This window comes from Talpa europaea (genome assembly GCF_964194135.1).
Source record: "Talpa europaea genome assembly, chromosome: 7".
In the NCBI taxonomy this organism is placed as follows: domain Eukaryota; kingdom Metazoa; phylum Chordata; class Mammalia; order Eulipotyphla; family Talpidae; genus Talpa; species Talpa europaea.
The window spans coordinates 16391830-16411480 of NC_140074.1; the positions used below are offsets into that span (position 1 = coordinate 16391830).

The window sequence follows — 19651 nt, forward strand, 5'->3', positions numbered from 1 at the left end:
CTGGAGTCTTCAGATCTTTTGTTCATCTTTTTTAAATGGGTTATCTGTTTTCTAATGGACGCTAGTCCTTTTTCAGGTCTGGTTCCCAATTATTTCCTCCCAGTCTTTAACTTTATTCTCAATATTTATTCATATTTTATACATACTTCTTAGGAGCCTTACATATTTTATTTATTCTGTGTGTTTTAAGTACCTCCAAGTAGTTATATATAGCCTGAACCAACATTCTTATCTGTGATACTTCTGTGGGTGTTCTGATTCTGTTAAGATCTGGGATGCAGTAGAGAATGTTTAAATGCATAATTTTTCGAAACTTGGGTTTGAATTTTGCCTCTGCCACTTTAGTGGGAACTGGAGCATATTTTTTTAAACTCCTTTCCTCTATTTCCTCATGTATTAAATAGGAATAATAACATGAATGCCTCTGCCATTTTGTTGGTATAACCTTTAAATGAGTAAAGTGCTTAAGAGAAGTTCTTACACATAATAAATGCTCAGTAAACATCAACAGTTATTGTAATTATCTTTGCCATCATTTTGTTACTAGTATTTTCTGTTTCATTCTCTTAATAATCATCCTGGCTGTCTCTAATAGTTAAAAATGCCTCTAAATTGAACCATAGTCTCCCTTTATATAACTTTTACTCATTTGTCCTTTTATGTTCTTTGGATTATAGAAAATAAGTTTAGTACATCTAGATAATGTCTCTTCAAATTTTGAAGCTGACCTCTCCTTTCACCCAATTAATTGTTTTGTTCTAGCCATGTGATAGAAGTATAAATAAAATGTGGCCTGTCTTGTAAGAATTTGTCTAATAAAGGAAATTATTTTTTTTCCTATCCACTTGTGTCTGAACTTATTACTCCTATTTGTGAAAATGGATGAACTCTTTGTGTTGCTGAGACTAGCCTCTCTTTTGTGATCAGAACCCCTTTTGGTACCTGGAATTGTTTCCTCTTCTTCCCTCATCAGTGCCCCCCTCTCTAGTGACCTTTGCCAGCAACTATTTCACTGGTCATTGCCAAGTTCTCATGCTATCCTACTAGCCATGTTTGAACAGCCTAGATTGTTATCTTTCTACTCAATCCATTTTGTATCATGCTCCCTGTACCCAACTTCTAAAGGGTGAGAGCCCCAAAACTTTTTAGATTTTTCCTCTTTTCAGCATTCTTGTTTTAAGACTGGCAAGTAAAAATTTCTCTAATTCAGACTTCTTCCCAATACTTAATGTCTAACTTACTAAGTATTGAATAAGCATCTTAAAATTAATAGGCCCCAGAATAAATTCCAGATTATCCCACTTTTCCTTCCCCCTTCTCCCCCCACCCCGCTCCAACCTGGTGAAAGCAGCAAACAAAAATAAATAAGCAGAGACTTCAGAAACCTTGTTTTTCCTGCAGCTTTCTGTCTCCTTAATAGCTACTACATTCTTCTTTATATCAAGGCCAAGAACCTTGGGATCATTGTTGAGTTCTTTCTTCTTGTAGAATGTTCAGAATCCATCCACATTACACCTTTTCTTAGCCATATTGTTCTGGTGTTGATTCTTATTATATCCTGGTAACTCTATTTTTATATTTTTTCAACTTCAGTATATTTTTTGTCTAGAAAGGTAACTTGACAATCTATTAATTTTAAAAATGAAACAGTATTCAATTTTTTAATTAAAAAGCACTATGTAAAAGACAACTAACTATATATTAAAGTTAATGTATAATTATGACACCAACAGACTAAATCGAGTGCTTAAAATGTTAGAACGTGAAAATTTAGAGTACTCTTATCTCTTCCTTTCTAAATCGATGATACAATCAGAAAAATTTTTAAATGAAAGCTGTTTTCTTACTATAGGTTGTTGTTATTTCATTTAATTGAAAATGTTTGGGTTTCGGTTAGTAATTTCTGTAAAGTAGCACTCCTTAAATAAGTTTCTAAAAATAACAACGTTGGAGACTTGAACATTACATTTATCATTTAGAAAAATTATGCCCAAACTGTCATAATAAATAGGTTACAGAATTTCTCTACTTATTCTAGTTCTAAATTCCTTTTTTAGAGTTTTAATAGAGACTGAATTTTCAGACACAAATTTTCAGTCAGATCATCTGTACTGCAGTTTATTGTATTTAACAACAACAACAAAAAAAAAAAATAAAAAACCCCAAGAGAAGTGAAGTTAATTTTGTCATTCATTCTGTCATAAATTGCCTCCCTATACATCTTTAGTAGTAGTTAAAAATTCTATCCTAACCATTCACCTTTTTTTTAACTAAATAGTGCTGACACCACATTTCATTTCCATTTCACTTCTGGCATTCAATTTAGATATCTCTCAACACCAACTTCAATGATTCCTTTTATCAAAAATTTGTTTCAAGAACAAAATTCCCACAAATGGCTCTGACATACCAAAGCATGGTCTCTGATTGTAGAACATAATGGAAAGTAATATACAAGAAACGTTATTTCTGCAACTTGAAAACTATAAGTAATACCTGAGTATTAGAAAACTAGACTGAATGTAAATAAATTTTACCTTATTTCTGCATAGTGTCAAGATTTGTATTTTAAATGATATATTACTTGTTGTACTGTCATTTCAAAAAATTGGTCCCCAAGGAACTTTTGGTAAATAAACTTAGTTTCTGTATGTCTTACTTTAGTCTAAATGTTCTGGAATTGCTTATTTGATGAACATAAAGTTTGTAAGAAGAAAGATTAAAAAATATAATCAAATCTTTATCAAATTATTCCAAGTTTTCAACAACATCTATAAACATATTCTTGTACACCTATAGTCTTAGTTTTATTGTATAAGCACAGTAAATATACAAATGTTCCAATTGAATGGGAAATAAACGTTCACGTGAATGAAATTTAACTGCATTTAAAGTCATAATTAAACAAAAACAAAAAAATAGTATTAATTTAAATAAGAAATGAGCATTTTATTTTCAGTCTCAATAGTCTTGGTACTAAAAACTATATGTAAAAGAAATGTGTCTCCAGTGTGGCACATTTCCAATATTTGGAGAATAGCCTGGATGTATAATTTCAAAAAAATATTAGGTAGAAGCAGAGACTCTATGAAAAAATTGAAAATCATTACTGCTGGAATTATTAAGTACAAACTAAAGATTTGCGTCTTGGCTGGAGCAAAAGAAAGTAAATTTTTCATATATTTTGATTCATTCAAGATTAAAACTAGTCATTCTGCAAAGGTATACAAAGTTATATGATCCTCAGAAGAAATGGAAGCAATCTATAAGAAAGGTAAATTTCAGCTGTTTCACTAGCAGAGAAAACTATTAGGGCTAATAACACTCTTAGAACGATTTCTTTCACAATGCTTCTAGTGACCTATTCAAGATAACTTTTTAAAAATACAATAAAAAGTTAATGGCATTAGGTTTTGGTGGGTGAGTAAAACTATATTATTGGCTGAAGCAAACCCGGCTTGGACAGAATATAGATCAGGAAATTTTTATTATTTAATTTAATTAAAGTTGTGAAAAAGTTAGTCATTTTGTCTGTCTCCTATTTATGTTATAACTCAGTTTCTGAGGATTCCAGCCAAAGAAACTTAGAACATTAAATGATTAATGGTCCCTACTGTAGCAAACTGTGTGTTCCACAGTTTATATTTTACTCTCTACTTTTACTTCGTAAACAAAAGGTTTTAAGATGAATGCGATAGCAGTCTCCATAATTGTACAATCTAGGTTAGAGGACCATCCTCACAGACCAATAACATGGAAATGTAACCATGTCACTTGAATAACATAGTGGTTGCACAGCACACTAGTAAGACAACTTTAATAATCTCTAGCAGGAGCATATATGGAATAGCCAATAACAAATGTTTTCATTGGATTATTGATTAATGTCTTTGTAAGAAGTAATTTTTAAAAGTATACTCCACAATATACTTCAATTGTAGGCGAACATGAATGATATTGGAGATTTTATCTCCAGTTTCCTAGTGGAATTAGGTACATCCTGAGGCCTTATTCATTTCTGCAAAAATAGATTCAAAGGCAGTTCCCTGTTCTTCCAGAGAATCAGCAGCTGTGATTCCTTTAATTCCTGTTACGTTGGTTAAAGATTGTTGCTGCTTAGAAAACTTTACAGTATAAATCATGTTGTTTGACCAGTAAGACTAGCCAGAAGCCAGTCACGAACTTTGGGCTGCTATTCTTTGAGAGCTCTTAGCTCAGTATCACCAGCATGGAAAGACATTTCTCCTTCAGATAGGGCAGCAAAATCATATTCTGTCCCAGCAACTGCATGGTCCTCCTCACCACTTGCCCAGTTGGTATTGTCCATTACGTCATCATTGTGCTTAGACAGCAGTTTCCAGCTGAGGGATGAACCACCAGAGATGTCAGCAAAGGCCAAGATTTTGCTGAGTTTAGCTACTATACCCTCAGCACCAAGGCAAGCCACAATTCCTTCACTTTCTTCTAGTAGGTCCTCCTTCTCAGAGTCTCTTCTTAAACTTATCCCCTGTATCCATTTATAAATATACCTTATAATCCTTGCTAATGCAGAAGCTGAAAAAGCCCTTGTGGTGTATTTTTAATTACGAAAAGTGATTTGCTACATCTACTACAGCCCTGAAACTGTTACAGACAGCTGAAAAGGTAGCATCCATTATCATACTGACAGAGGCTAATGCAGCTACAGTACTCTCAATGGACTGAAATGCACCTCTGCTGCTTTCTTCAGCTTGCTGAACAAATCTACTCGGTAGAAGATCATCTATACATGGATGTGGTTATAACCCAATCCATTATATCCATAACTGTAAGGCTTATAGCCTCCATAAAATGAATTTCTATAGCCACCATATCCAGAAAGGAAATGAACTGTAAGCAGGTCTGAAAGTGTTCACATGCCACTTCCTGTCTCCTGTGATCACCTTGAAAGAATAGGTGGGGACACTCTGGTAAGTATTGGTTGTCCAGGCCTTGTTAGTAAAGTAGGACCCAAGTCAGCAAAGTCATTGGAAAGTGGGTCTGGGTGCTGATCCTGAGAGGCCCCGGGAATTCATTGGTCTTCCAGGGTTTGGGGGAAGAGTGCAACTGACAGACCATTTTTTCTGCCTCTGTTCTGGCTCCATGCCCGACCCCTCTATTTCTGTATATGCTCCCTCTAGTCTCTTAACATTCTAAAGGATTATTTTTTTTTTTTACATGCTTTATTTATTTGTTTGTTTGTTTGTTTATACATGCACTGGGTACAGTCAGAAGCGCGGGAGGGTGAGAGAATTCACCAGAGCTAGAGCGGGGAGCAGAGCAGGCAGAAGGACCGAAGTACACTGCTGAGGGGAGCAGCGGGCGGCAGGAGAGGTCTGCGCGCCATGTGGGACCCTCCTCCGGTGGCCTATTTTAAGCCACAAGAATGACCATGTCACTTTTCTTACCAAAGCCTTCCAGTAGCTTCATAACAAAATCTGATGTCCTTCATTCTCATGGCCATGACGCATGAATGCTATGTCCTGATGCATGAATGTGGTATGTGGTATGTCTTGTCACTTTCCCTCCTTGTTCATTCTGGTCCTTTCTTGCTTCCGCCTAACACTCTAAGCACTTGTGTGTCAGGGACTTTGCTTTTGCTGCTCCCACTGTCTGCATGTTCCTCCCTAAAATATCCATGAGTCCTCCACGAATCATTTAGACCCCTGATCAGATATCACCTGATCTGTCTAAACTAACTAGCATTACTTTTTTCAGAGCTCACAAACCTCTTAATAAATGTAGATTTTTACTGGGAGTTGATATCAGGTTTACTTTACTGTGGTCTTATAGAAAGCACTTTCTTTGAAAACCAGAACAATGTTGTTCTATCATGTGTCTAGTTTATAGCATATCTCAGAATATAAATAGAAATCAGTGTGACTGCAAGTTTTATTAGCACTTGTTCAGATCTGAGATTTTTGTTCATACTGGTGGTGTACTCTTACTGGTCACACTTCTTGCTCTTCAAGATCAAATATCTCCAATTAGGTGAAGCCTTTCCTGACCTCCTGCTACTGACATCACCTCTTCACTCAGTGCCCTTGTATAGAATTGATTGTCACCTTACCTTGTTCATACCAATATCACGTATTATGTACTTATATTTTAATACTGCCTAATAATTAGTAATTCTTTTTAATTTAAGAAACATTTATGAGTATCTAAATGCTATTTTGACATGGTCCCTACCCTCAAGTGGCTTCCCACTTAGGAAGACTGATGCTTGTTAGGTATCCTAAGTTAATTTTAGTTTTTATATTATTTTACAATGTTCTCTTTTGTCACTTCAGTAAATTCTTGGTGGGGAAGGGAATTAAACATGTGTGTTCAACTTGTTATCTTTTGCAGGAATTCAGACCGATTTAATTATTACACATTCTAGGGTTTGTCTCTTGACTCTACTCAACAATTCCACTATCAAGAAGTTTTACAAGCATGTAGTCACTGTATTAGATGTGCTTTTATTTTATGCATAGAAACATTCTGGTAAGTTGTATTATTAGCAGTAGAATATTATAGGCACTGTCATGGCTTATATATGCTAGTACAATTTAAAAATCCTAATTCTGAAACTTGATATACATGAGCCCTAATCCTTACTCATGTTTTAATTAATAATTCTTATGTGTTTGCTCACTTCATTGGATATTTAAAACTTTTAACAAAAAGCGAAAAGACTTAAAATATTTTTCCTTTATCTAGCTTAGGGAATCTCTGCAGCTCTTAAGCATTAAGGTTTGTTATATATGATAATAAAAATACAAGTAGTGCATTTTAGCTTTTTAAAATTATATATGTGCTGAAGATGATACTTTTAAAGTAATTGTATCTTTTATAGTATTTTTCATCTTGTCAATAAAATGTTTAAAGGGTGTTGCCAAATATTTTGCTTTTATTGTTTAACCCATGTTCATAACAGTTCCTCATTGAATAATATAAACATATTTCTCTGTAAATTATTCCATTTATTCTTCTTTGTCAGTGATGGATATAGGTAGTGATTGATTCAACTTGCTGTCTAGATACGTGTCTGGGTTGATTGGTTTATTATTTGAGAAATCTTTAGTACTCATGTTACAGGGCATTAGGACAAAACATATTCTAGTTCTTAAGACCTTCAATGGAAAGAAACTTTAATACAATTAATGTGTAATACAGAAAAGGGGAAGAATATAGTTTCCAAATCAAGCACCCAAAGTTACTCATCCCCTCATGGGTAAATGTCTAGACCAACGGGGTTGGCCCAAAGCAGGGTCTGAAAGCCTGCCACAAGTCTAAGGCACATTCTGGCAGGGACCCATAGAATAGGGTCAGAAACCCAGGACAAGTCTGGGAGGAAAAGAATAAAATCAAAATCAAGATAAAAGCTGCCACTGTTATCCTCCCCGTGGGTCTCTCACCACGTCTGTTTCAACTAGTCCAGGACAAAAAAGTAAGTACAACTTCTTCACATGTCTGTGCTCCATGTGCCTCCTTCAGGTCTCCTCCTGGCTCTCCATTCTTCTTCCTTTCTTCTTCAGTCTCCTGAAGGAGCATTTTTTTCCTCCCTGCTCAGCTACATCCTCCCTTGGGTGAGGCAGGGAACCTGAAACCTTCCCTTTTCCTGGGGACCATCCTGTTACACTCAGGTACAGAGGTTTACTGGGGTATAAATCAAGTCAGTAACACAGAAGTTAACAGGAAAATAAAAGAGAGATGGTGAAAATATATATACCAGAGGAAAATGGACTGGAATGTACTTTGGTGAGTAATTGGATCAACTATAAGTGATAAATGCCCAATAAATATCTTAACTTTTTATTAAAAAAGTTTTCCCTTTAAAAATATTTTAACTCTTATTATGTCTTCCTACAATTATTGATTAGCTAAGCTTTTAAACATTTTAAATCCTTCCCATGTTATTTGGTCCATTTCTTCACTTACATTGCTGTTTCTGAGGTTCTCTAAATGGTATACAGTATTTTAGATGCTGCTCATCTTACTGGATGTGTGTGTGTGTGTGTGTGTGTGTGTGTATGTATATATATGCATGCATATATATGCAGAACTCATTAATGTTAATTTTGCTATTCTGTGGCATCAGTGAGTTGTTTATAATTTTATCCTTGCTTTCTTTCCTGAGCCACTTTTGCTTAAGTCTTACAGAGTTAATACCCTGAATTCTTAGTAGCATTTTTAATTGCATTTGTATTATTTTACCTCAGATCCACCTGTCTTTTATTTTTCTTCTTGGGTTTTAGTAACCTTAGTTTAACATCATGTGTACATTGAAACTTTTCATTTCTTTTAGAGAAATTGACCTTAGATTGGTCTGTTACTCTCAGACTTCTAACCCCCTTTGAAAACTTAGTATACCTTGTTTTGTGGAGTTTTCATATAATTTAGATGGGCACTCCCTCCGCAAACACACGTGCACGTATGCACACAGAAACACACAATTCATAATTCAGGTGCAGAAGGACAGAACATGACAACACTAATATTTTAAGGACTTTTAGTATAACATTTTAGAGTTAAGTTACTACTGAGAAAGGATGTATATGATTTATCCCTTCCACTTTGGAGATCATAATTGATAGAGAAAACCCCAACAATTTCTTAATACCAAGAGTGAGAATAAGTTATCTTTAGGAAAATATCCCTATGTTTGCAAATAATGAGTCAGTAGAATGATGAAAATTAAGGAGTAGTGGGCTTCCCCTGGTGGTGCAGCAGTTGAGCGCTGAGCTTCGAAGCTGCCCGCAGCCTCTGCAGCACCGGTTTGATCCCGGCCGCTGGTGAGGCATGACAGATCTCTCCTGCCACACCTGCTGCTTCTTCCCTCAGCAGTGTATTTCGTCAGTCTGCCTGTTCTGTTCCCTGCTCTGGCTCTGGTGAATTCTCTCACCCTCCTGCGCTTCTGACTGTAAAGACACTTGAAATATGATCCTAGGTCTACAAATAAGCTTATCATGTTATATTAACTTTTTTTTAAGATTTATTTATTTATATAAGAACCGGGGCACAGGCCAGATGTGCGGGAGGGTGAGAAAATTCACCAGAGACAGAGTGGGGAACAGAACAGGCAGACTGACTGAAATACACTGCTGAGGGGAGCAGCGGGCAGGACAGGAGGGGTCTGCCTCGCCATGTGGGCATCTCCACGGCTGGCGGGGATCAAACTGGCACTGCAGAGGCTGTGGACAGCTTCACAGTGCTGTGCTCGATTGCCTGCGCCACCAGGGAGGTCCATAACTTGTTTTAATATTTGTGAAGTACTGAAGTTTTTCTGCTATATGTTCACAAAACTTTGGCATCTGTGGTGTAGGTATAAGATGGAAACTATGAATGTGTTTACCAAAAGCAAAGCCCCGTGTGCCCATTAAAATGTTAGAAACAAAGTCAGAAATATAAATGAAAATACTTGTTAACATTTTCTTCTTCTAAAAATTTGAAGTGTCAGTGTAAACATTATATTCCCGAATCTTTGGGCTGATAACTTCATTGAATAAGGATTTTATTATCATGAACCCAAGCAGAGGAATTCTGTGGTTACTTCTTAAATAAGCTTTTGTAAGTAGACTTAAATTACCAGAATTAAGTGAGAATATATAATAGCTCATTTGTTCTTAGTCATTTAAAAAGTATTTCAAAGCTATGGACATCCTCTCCAGAAAAAAAAAAAAAATTATGAACATAATATACATTTCATTTTTAAAAATACCTATACACACTTAGTTATCTCCCAGTAGTCTTTTGATGAGAAATAGTAGACTGGTGGTATATGACACTGTCATTCAGTTAGAAGATTTGACACTAATCACTTCAGGATCTACTAGTAGAGAATCTTCACTTATTTAACAAAAATATCTCTAAGTTTCATTGATTTTTTTTTTTTGCTGTCATTCTTTTATTTCCTGCATATAGATTCAAAACAAATTTCATAAAAATGCAGCTACTTCAAGCTTTGTGATTTATCTTTATAAGGAATTTCATGGTTGTATCATTGTATGCTGATTCCTGGACCCAAGATAATAATATCTGGACATTATAAATATATTTCTTTTTTGGTAGAAAATCTGTTGCCAAAATTTTTTTGGTGGAAAAATTTAGTAAAGCATAATTTACTCACTGGTTACTAATCTTTCATTGTCTATTGCTGCCGAGTAGAAAATCTTTTAGGATTATTATGCAGGGGGGAAAAGGGAAATAATTTAAAGTATTGCCGTTTTATGTTTTTTTACATAGACTTAACCCACTATGGGCTTTAGAGATATCCTAGGATAATTAACTAATTTAATTTAGGGAATAGAAACTTTAAGAAGGAATTTTCTCCTTACCACATAACTTAGTGTCAGAGTACATTTTAGGACTCGTGTATCCCATTTTTCAGATTCTCCTGCCTCTGTCCTCCCCCAATTATATTCTACTGCTTTTTATTTATTTACAGGTGACAAATTCTAATTTTGAATAACAAATTACATGTTTCCAAACTTTTCTTTTTAAAAATCTAAACAGAATCAGTGACTTTAGATTCATAAGTTTAGATTAAAGCATGATAGGTGTGAGATTAACTTTTTGAGATTGACCAGTTTAACACTTAAATTTTTGTTTTTCTTTTTTTTTTAAGATTTTATTTATTTATTTGTTTGTTTGTTTATTTATTTATTTATCCAAGCACTGGGTACAGTCAGATGCGCGGGAGGGTGAGAGAATTCACCAGAGCCAGAGCGGGGAGCAGAACAAGGCAGAAGGACCGAAGTACACTGCTGAGGGGAGCAGTGGGCACGGCAGGAGAGGTCTGGGCGCCATGTGGGACCCTCGCAGGTGGCCAGGGATCAAAACGGCACTGCAAAGGCTGCGGGCAGCTTCATAGCCCAGCGCTCTACCGCTGCGCCACCAGGGGAGGCCCCGTTGTTATTTTCTTTTACACAAAGGCTATATTCATTTTCTTGCATCATCTTGAAGTATTTGTTGCTTTGGGGGAAATTTGTAAAGTGTTCTTTAGCATCAAATAAAATTGTAGCCACTTTTTTTTTTTTACAAGCTCTATTTGTGGACACAAAGGTAATTTATTGATTTGTTTTCCACTTTGATTTTGGAATAGGGAGTAATTTTTATGTGGAAAGATCTATCAAAGTCAGTAAATCTTTTGTTATAAAACAGAATTGTTTTTGTTGTTATACATTAATAACAAAATCTTTCAATCATTTTTTACAAATAAAATTTCCCTGTTATAAGAAAGCTAAAATATGAGGGTCATCACCCCCCCAACCCTTTTTTTTTTTGACATATTAGGGATCAAAAGATAAATAGCTTGAAGATATCAGCACTGGAAATTGAAAATGGCACTTGAACTTGAGTATCATCCAAGGTCAAGGTCGCTGAAATCTATCATCTGTATTTATATTCAAGTTCTTAGCATCAGTTCTAGAAGTTTTATAACAAATGCATTTTTAAAAATTACGGTGAACTTTATTAATTGAAATCCTCATAGTAAAAACTTATTTTATCTTAGAAAATGGCCTTAGGCATGCTCCTTTATATTATTGATTTAGACCAGTGTTTGAAAAAAAAAATATGAAAAGATTTGAAGTGATTGTTATGCACATGGTGTCCAGCTTGCCAATGATATTTTCTCCTTTTTATAATTTATAAAGCAAAGTATATTAACTCCTGGAATGGAATTCTCCTTAGTAATAAGCAATTCTCGGTCCAAAGGGTTTCCAACATTAGCTTTCATTTTGTAACGTAGAAACTTCACTGTAGTATAAAAGTTAGGACACATTAATTGTTAGAACAGGTCTTGGAACTCCATATGATAATGTAAATTTCCCAGTATTTCCATGTTTTACTAAATTGGAATGCTCATTACATTAAAATTTACAATACATGTAAATAACACTTTGAATTAAGTGTTTTTTTGAAGTTGAGTCAGGGAATAAGGGTGTGAGTTGGGATTATGGAATGCGTTGGGGGAGGTAGGTTCAAAGCAAACTGTTATCATAAATAGAAAGGACATTCTGACCTGGGCATTTAGGTTACATGGTTCTTTTCCCCTTTTTCTGTTTGTTACAGGCAAAGGGGAAGATAGTGATGTACTCAGTATAAATGCAGATGCTTATGACAGCGACATAGAAGGCCCATGCAACGAAGAAGCAGCTGCTCCCGAGGTCCCAGAAAATACAGTTCAAAGTGAAGCTGGTCAGATAGATGACCTGGAGAAAGACATTGAGAAAAGTGTGAATGAGATTCTGGGACTGGCAGAGTCTAGCCCAAAGGAACCCAAAGCAGCCACTCTGACTGTTCCTCCTCCAGAAGATGTTCAGCCTTCTGCACAGCAGCTGGAGCTGCTAGAACTTGAGATGAGGGCGAGAGCTATTAAGGCCCTAATGAAAGCTGGTGATATAAAAAAAACAACCTAGTTATTTAACTTGAATCTGTGTTTGAGCAAAGCCATGTCATATTTTGTATCTGAAGTTTATTTTGGGTCTTCTATTTCACATGTAACTCTTATTTGATAAATTCATCTTAGGTCTGAAATACCTATTTTTTTTGTTGTTGCTACTTTTCTATTGTATATGTGTTACTGTTTTTTGAATTCATGGCGAATACCTTTGGATAACCTAGATACTTTGTTAGATGAGTATTTAGTTATGTCTGCAAGTTAATATCCAAAAAGCCATTAGCAAAGAGAAGAGTCATGGCATTTTTTTTTCTTTATTCTTAAATGTTTTGGCCACCAAATCTAAAAGCCAATAAAGATTGCCTAAGCATGTTGTTGTTAAGGCTACCTATATTTTGCAATAGACTATTAAATTATTGCTTCTAGATTTGTTAACAATTGAAAACAGTTCATTATGTTGCACTTACAACTATGTTCTGTCTTAAAGATGCTTTCTATGAGTGTGGATTTAGTAGTAAAAACTGCATAACAGTTTTTGTTATAAGACTTACATAGCTGAAATGGATGATTAAAAACTTATTAAAGAAGAAAGGATTTATTATAAGGCCGTTTTTTTTAACAATGTAGAACTAACTGCCCAGCTTTAATTCCAGCAGACAAACCATTCTAGCAGATTATTTCATATTATTGGACACTTTGTTCAGGTTTTTCCTTCAATAAAAGGGGAACACATTTTCATTTACATTCCAAGCTATCACGAAAAGAATATTTGATCATATAAGCTTTCATCTGATGTTTTTGCTTGAAGATCTGATGTGCTATAATTCCATGAATTAAAAATAATAAAGACTATCATTCTGGATCTGAAGACTTTTGATACATTTCCAAAAGCAAAATTAATTTCAGGAAGCTTTGATAAATTGATGTTACAATTAATCTAATTTTGTATAGTTTTTGTAAATAAATTAACATCCTGCCACAATCACAGATGCTTTTTGCCCCATCACTAATTACAGTTGTTTGATACCAAAATTAATTCAGGGTAAAGACTCTAAGTAAATTAGTTTTTCCTTTTTCTAAAATACAAACCTGGAACTGTTGTTTTTATATTTGCTAGCAAATGTAGTATATTTCATTTATAAACCATGCTCTACTAATGTTGTATGAGCATTTTCCTCATACATAAAACTTGCAGGGATTGGATTGTATTAACTGGCTTTATTACATGTAAATTCTAGAGTGTTTCTTCGGAAACAGTATTTATGAAACATTGGAATTGTGGCTACAAATTTATTTTGTTGTTGCTCTTGAACATGCCTTTAAATAACCCTATTATTTTTTCCCATTGAATTTTTCTAATGAAACACTGAGGCCTGTATCATTTGAATTACTTCTCTTAGGCTGGTAAATGCAGATATGGTTTAAATAGTGAGTTCTCATTGTTCTGCTTCAAGATGAAAAAACATTGATATGGTAAAATAATTTTTCAATTCCAAATTAAAAAGTTAAAATAACAGTGCAGAATAAATTTTATTGCTATTTCTGAATTATGAAATGTCATTAGCATTTGTGTGATAAAACATCATAGTAGAAAAAGGTCTGAGTGCTTTGTAGCTGATGATCTTCACTGCCGTTGTAAAGTGTTGTGTCCTTTTGAGTGTGTAGACTGAGTTAGAGTACATTTGACTAGAGTGGATATGCGAGTGAGAATGAGCTGAACAAATTAAAGGCTACTGAGATTTCTACCTTGGAAAATCAACTTTTTCTTTTTATTGGTTCTTTTTTCTTCTTTTTTAGTGGTGAAAGACATGAGATCTTTTTGAAGATGAATGGCTTTAGAAAATAGAAATAAGTTTGTTTTAGAAATGCCTACGTATGAAAAAATACCATATATTGATCTGATGCTATCATTTAAATCATCAGCTCCCACGTATTTATTGAATACCTCTGAGGTGTTCAGTCTTGTTCAGAATCTTAAACTCAGGGATGGCACAGTATAGATTTTAGCATGGAATAGACTGATTAATAAAGATGGATGCCGCTTCTTTATTCCAAATTCCTCCCTTTTGCCAAGGTAGGGGAAATTTCTAGGCAATGATTCATTAGCAAATGAAACAGGCAAAAAGGCAGCGTATTTTTTTTTAATTGAGATAACATTGATTTACAACACTGTATATGATTCACAGGCATAGGATCACACCTCCACAGATGCTTACCACCACACCACATCCACCCCCAAGGCACCTACTGTCCTTCACTATAGTCTGTTTTGCCTCCTCCTGTCTTTGTTTTATCCGCCCCACCCCCTCCATATCTGTAGCCTCAGTTCCACAGATTTCTGGGGCTTATTACTGGTTTGTTACTATATGACACCTTTATTTTGTTTCTCTGTATTCCACATAAAAGTGAAACCATCTAGTATTTGTCCTTTCCTTTCTGACTTGACTTAGCTTACTTAACATTATCCCCTCCACTTCATCCATATTGTCTCAAATGCAAGAGTTCATTTTTTTTATAGCTAAGTAGTATTCCGATGTGTATATATACCCCATCTTTTACATTTTTTTGAGGAACCTCTATATTGTTTTCTAAAGTGACTGTGCTAATTTACATGTCCACCAACAGAGCATGAGGGTTTCTTTTCTCCACATCCTTGCCAATGCTTTTTGTTTCTTGACTTAGTGAAAGTAGCCATTCTAACCAGTGTAAGGTGGGACTTCATTGTGACCTTGATTTGCAGTTCTCTAATGATAACCATTATCTAAAAGTTGTAGACTATCTTTTCATGTTTATTGACCATCTGTACGTCTTCTTTGGTGAATGCAAATTTAGATCTTTGCTCATTTTTTTATTTGGGTTCTGTGTTTTCTGTTAAATGATGAGTTTATGTATTATGGATATTAACCCCTTGTCTGACGTACATGGTGGAAATAGCATCTCCCACTCAGTAGGCTTTTTTGTTTTAATGATGGTTTCTTATGCTGTGCAGAAGCTTTTTAGTTTCCTATAGCCCCATTTGTTTATATTCTTTTGTTTCTCTGGCTGTTGGAAATGAATTCACAAAGACATCACTAAGGTCAATGTCCAAGAGCTTATCTAAACCTGTTTTCTTCTATGTATTTTATGGTTTCAAGTCTTACATTCAAGTCTTTAATATATTTTGAATTGACTTCAGTATATGGTATAAGATAGTGCTCCAGTTCCACTCTTCTAGTTCTTCCAATAAGCTGAATTTTTCTCTTCTATCATTTTACTATCTAAAAGATTTTGTTGTTGTTGTTCTCTCAGTATTTTCTCTTAACAATAATAGCATTATGTTCTTGTGTTTGTAGGACAATGGATCTACCCTATTGTCCTGGTGACAATGCACCTGTCCTGGTAGGCCATGTCGGCAGAGTATGAACCTCCAAAGGACTAAGTCTTTTTTTTTTTAAGATTTATTTATTTATACAAGAACCGGGGTACAGGCCAGATGCGTGGGAGCATGAGAGGATTCCCCAGAGACAGAGCGGGGAACAGAACAGGCAGACTGACAAAATACACTGCTGAGGGGAGCAGCGGGCGAGACAGGAGGGGTCTGCTGTGCCATGTGGGATTCTCGCCGGCCGGCTGGGATTGCTGCAGAGGCTGCGGACAGCTTCACAGTGTGGCGCTCAACTGCCTGCGCCACCAGGGAGGCCCCAAAGGACTAAATCTTGAAGTAACATCCTATGTGACCCTCCTAGGAGCATGACTAGAAAGGCAGTCACCAGAACTTTTTCTCATCTGCTTTTCTTGAAGAAGACTTCCTGTCTTGCAGAGGGATGTCTTGAGGCACATTTTTCATCTTCCTCCCTGCTTCCTTGCAGACATGAGAAGTTTTATCTTACTCCTCTTAGCACGACTATATAAAGTTGATTAGCTGCAGCATGGCACAGAGGATCCCACCGACCCTGTTGCATTTGGTCCCTCTTGATTTGGTGTCACCCTCACCCTGCACAAAGGTCATGTGGACTTGTCACCTTTTCACCATGGATATAAGTAATAAGGTGTTTCAATATAGAAAAGAGTACATTGTTTTTCTTTACTGCCTGAATGCCTCAGACTTTCCTAGGCCTTTGTCTTGGCCTCATGCTTGACAGTTTTGTGTGTGTAACCTTCTACCTCTCTGAGGATTTTAATTTTAGTGGTGGTTTTTCAAGTTTTCTTCTGCTTTTCTGCTTTCTGATAATTTTCTCAAATTTCCTTATATCTGATCATGTTTGCTGGTTGCATATTAAGAGGAAGGTACTGAAAAACTTAACTGGAAGCCCTGTTTATGGATGAGACTCATTAATTGGTAGAACTCACTTTTGTCTTGTTAGAATTAAGAGCAGTATATCCTTTTAGAGGAGCTGAGGATTTCTCCCTGATGGCTTTTACTTCATACCCCTGTTTCATTCGGTTAACCCTGCTCTTAACAAACTCCTTGGTTTGCCTGAATTTAGAAACTCATGCTGCAATTTTGCTAGTCTTCTGTGGAGTTGGAGAATGAATGGTTGCTTGTTTGGGTAAAGACCAGCTTTTCATGTTCACCACCCCCCCACCCCCGTAGTCTATCTTTGTAGGAACTTGGGATCTTCATAACTGAGCCTTACTTGGGTTTATGTTTAGAATCAACTTATTTCTGAATTTTATCTTTTTGTAGGCCTTTAAGTTACAATCTCCGTCTGCCACGTCAATATCACTTATTTGTGTTCCAGCTTCCAAAATTTTCTTGACCCATCTATACCTTCTATTTCATAACCTATCTAAATGAGTTAGTCTTTACTCTGTCATTTTAGTGGATTTTCTTAAGGGAGCAGTGGCAAATACAGTATTCAGTGTTCCTTGTTTAGGGAAATGTTACTTAATTTTAAAACTTTTTACTTCTGCCAATCTTATTTTTTTTTTTCTGGATAAATCCAAGGTTAAATTAGTGTAGCATTTTAGTTTTCAATATACATCCTTTCATGTGGATCTTTTGTATCTTCATCTTGAGTTAAAAATTTTCCTGTTTCTCTACAGGCATTATATTGTGCTTATTAAATCCTGTGTTCCTTCTGTAGTGTAGTTTTCATTTATGAAATGAGTTTTTTCTTTCATCTCTAATTCTTCCTTGAATGCCATCACCTCATATAATTCCTGTTATTTATGGCATGTCATTTCTTAATGACATTAATCTCATTTTAAAATACAAGAATAGTTTTGATATGTTCTTGGATCTTTCTGGTGTACTTTTATTGTCTGGAGGGTGGTTATTCTCCTTATTCTCTCTTTTATTTCTACATTATTACATAGAATTTGACCTTGATATTTTTGTTTCTTATTTTTACTTGATCATTTTCTTGAACTTTCCAAAGGAATCTTTGAACTCAGAGTAGCTTTTCAGCCTTTCTGTTTGTTTCTTTGTCTGATTTTTGGACACTAATGTTTAAAATATGGTGGCTTGCTTTCTGAGTTTCCCTGGCTCTCTTCCCCTCCCCCACTTTGACTTAGACTTCTCTTTCCATCCTGTTAACTTTCTCTGTTCCCATTTTGATTCCATAACCATTTTGATTCCATAACCACCTTAGTGCGTGACTCAGGTCTAGAAGGGAATGCTGGGCAGTTTCAGGTGATCTTAGGTGCTAGACTGCTCCAGCTCCTTTCAGACCTTGTCACTCCTTGTGCCACCTGCTGATCTTAGAGGCAGAACCCTTCCCAAGTTCAGTTGCTGCCCCAACTGAACTTTTCATGATTTCTATTTTAAGTTTCTCCTATTACCTATTTGATGCACAATTGACTTCCCCCTGCCCTCTCCCATAGAACTGCTGTTGTTATGTAGGTAGTATGACTCATTAGTGGTTTGTTCTAATCTGCTTATATTTGGGGTCTCATAGGGATACCTTAGTTTTGTTTTGAACATTGCCTAGGGTTTTTGGTTTTTCTTTCTACTGTTCTGCCTTTTTTTGTGTGTAGGTATTAAGAGAAGATTAAAAGACTCTTTTGCTACTGCCACTATCATCCCATGTATTCACACTTCAGCATATACAAATAAAATGTATTTTATATCAAGGAAAATTAATTTACATGTAAAATATCTTATTGAATTATTTATAGTGTATTCTTAAAACTATTAATTTTGATGTCTTTCTTAAAAAGGTACTTTTTATTTGGAAAACTAAAGCCTGTGTGTAATCTTATTTGGTAGAGTTGTCAGCCTGATATATAGAAGTTAGCACTGCTCCTTAATAGCAAAGGAATTTAGCTTTATTGGGCATATTCTTATAATAGATAATTATGATAAGTTGAAGAATTTTTAAAATCTGTTAAAATTAAAAATTACCTAAAATTAAAAATACGGCATAGATTCAAAGGATCAGTTGTTTAATATTCTTAAAAGTTTTTGGAAGAGAAGATTTAAATTTTCACTTTTAAAAGACAAATTATCTTTCCTTTTTGAACAATTTCTATTTATTCATTGCTCTTCTGTCTGTCATGCCTTCTGTACTTGAAATATATTTTCTCAAAGTCCAAAAGAGAATTTCAAGTTTTGGCAAATGACTTTTTCCTTCTAAGTTACTTTGATATAAGATTTTTAAGTAAGATCTGCCTTTAATGTGTATTTAAGTCACAACATTAGTGGATATTTGGTTTTATCACCTCTCATATTTATCAGTCTATTATAACATGGTCATAAAACAAACACACACAACTCCACCTGAAGTGAGATTCAGAAAGGATTCATTAAGTTTTCCTTTCTGTTCCTTAGTGGAAAAGATACCTTGATACAGTTGCTAACTATAAAACATTTTGTTATTAAATATTTGTGTATAGGTTTATTTGTGAGATTTTTGAATTAGTAAACATGGAAGAAGAGAACATATGAAGAACACAGATATAAAATTAAAATCTGATGAGGTCCTTTGACTTAAAATTATATAAACTTTTTTGTTTATTTCACATCAAACCTGCATTGTGATAAAAGGAAAAAGTTTTATATCAGGTTTCATGTTTTATAGTTTTTTCTTGCCATTAACATTAAATCATGGCGAATACTTAATGCTTTCTGAAGTCTGCATCAGACTGCTGCTGCCAAAGAACTTAACTGTCACTGCTGCATGGTCATGAAACTGCAGAGGCCAAAAGAATCATCCTTTTGTGTGTGTGTGTGTGTGTGTGTGTATGTTCATACAATTAACTATTTCAAAAATAATACTTTAAGATACCATCTTTCCCCATCTAATTTGTGAACTTTTTTGTGAG

General features: G+C 35.1%; 1 pseudogene across 1 annotated transcript; it reads right to left on the reverse strand.

Moving 5' to 3' along the window:
- Positions 1 to 3989: 3989 nt before the first annotated feature.
- On the reverse strand, positions 3990 to 6097 carry LOC311173655 (peroxisomal membrane protein PEX13-like; annotated as a pseudogene). The gene is made up of 2 exons: positions 6089 to 6097; positions 3990 to 5032 (listed from the first exon to the last, which is right to left on the reverse strand). The product of its transcript is annotated as a peroxisomal membrane protein PEX13-like (transcript).
- Positions 6098 to 19651: the final 13554 nt, after the last annotated feature.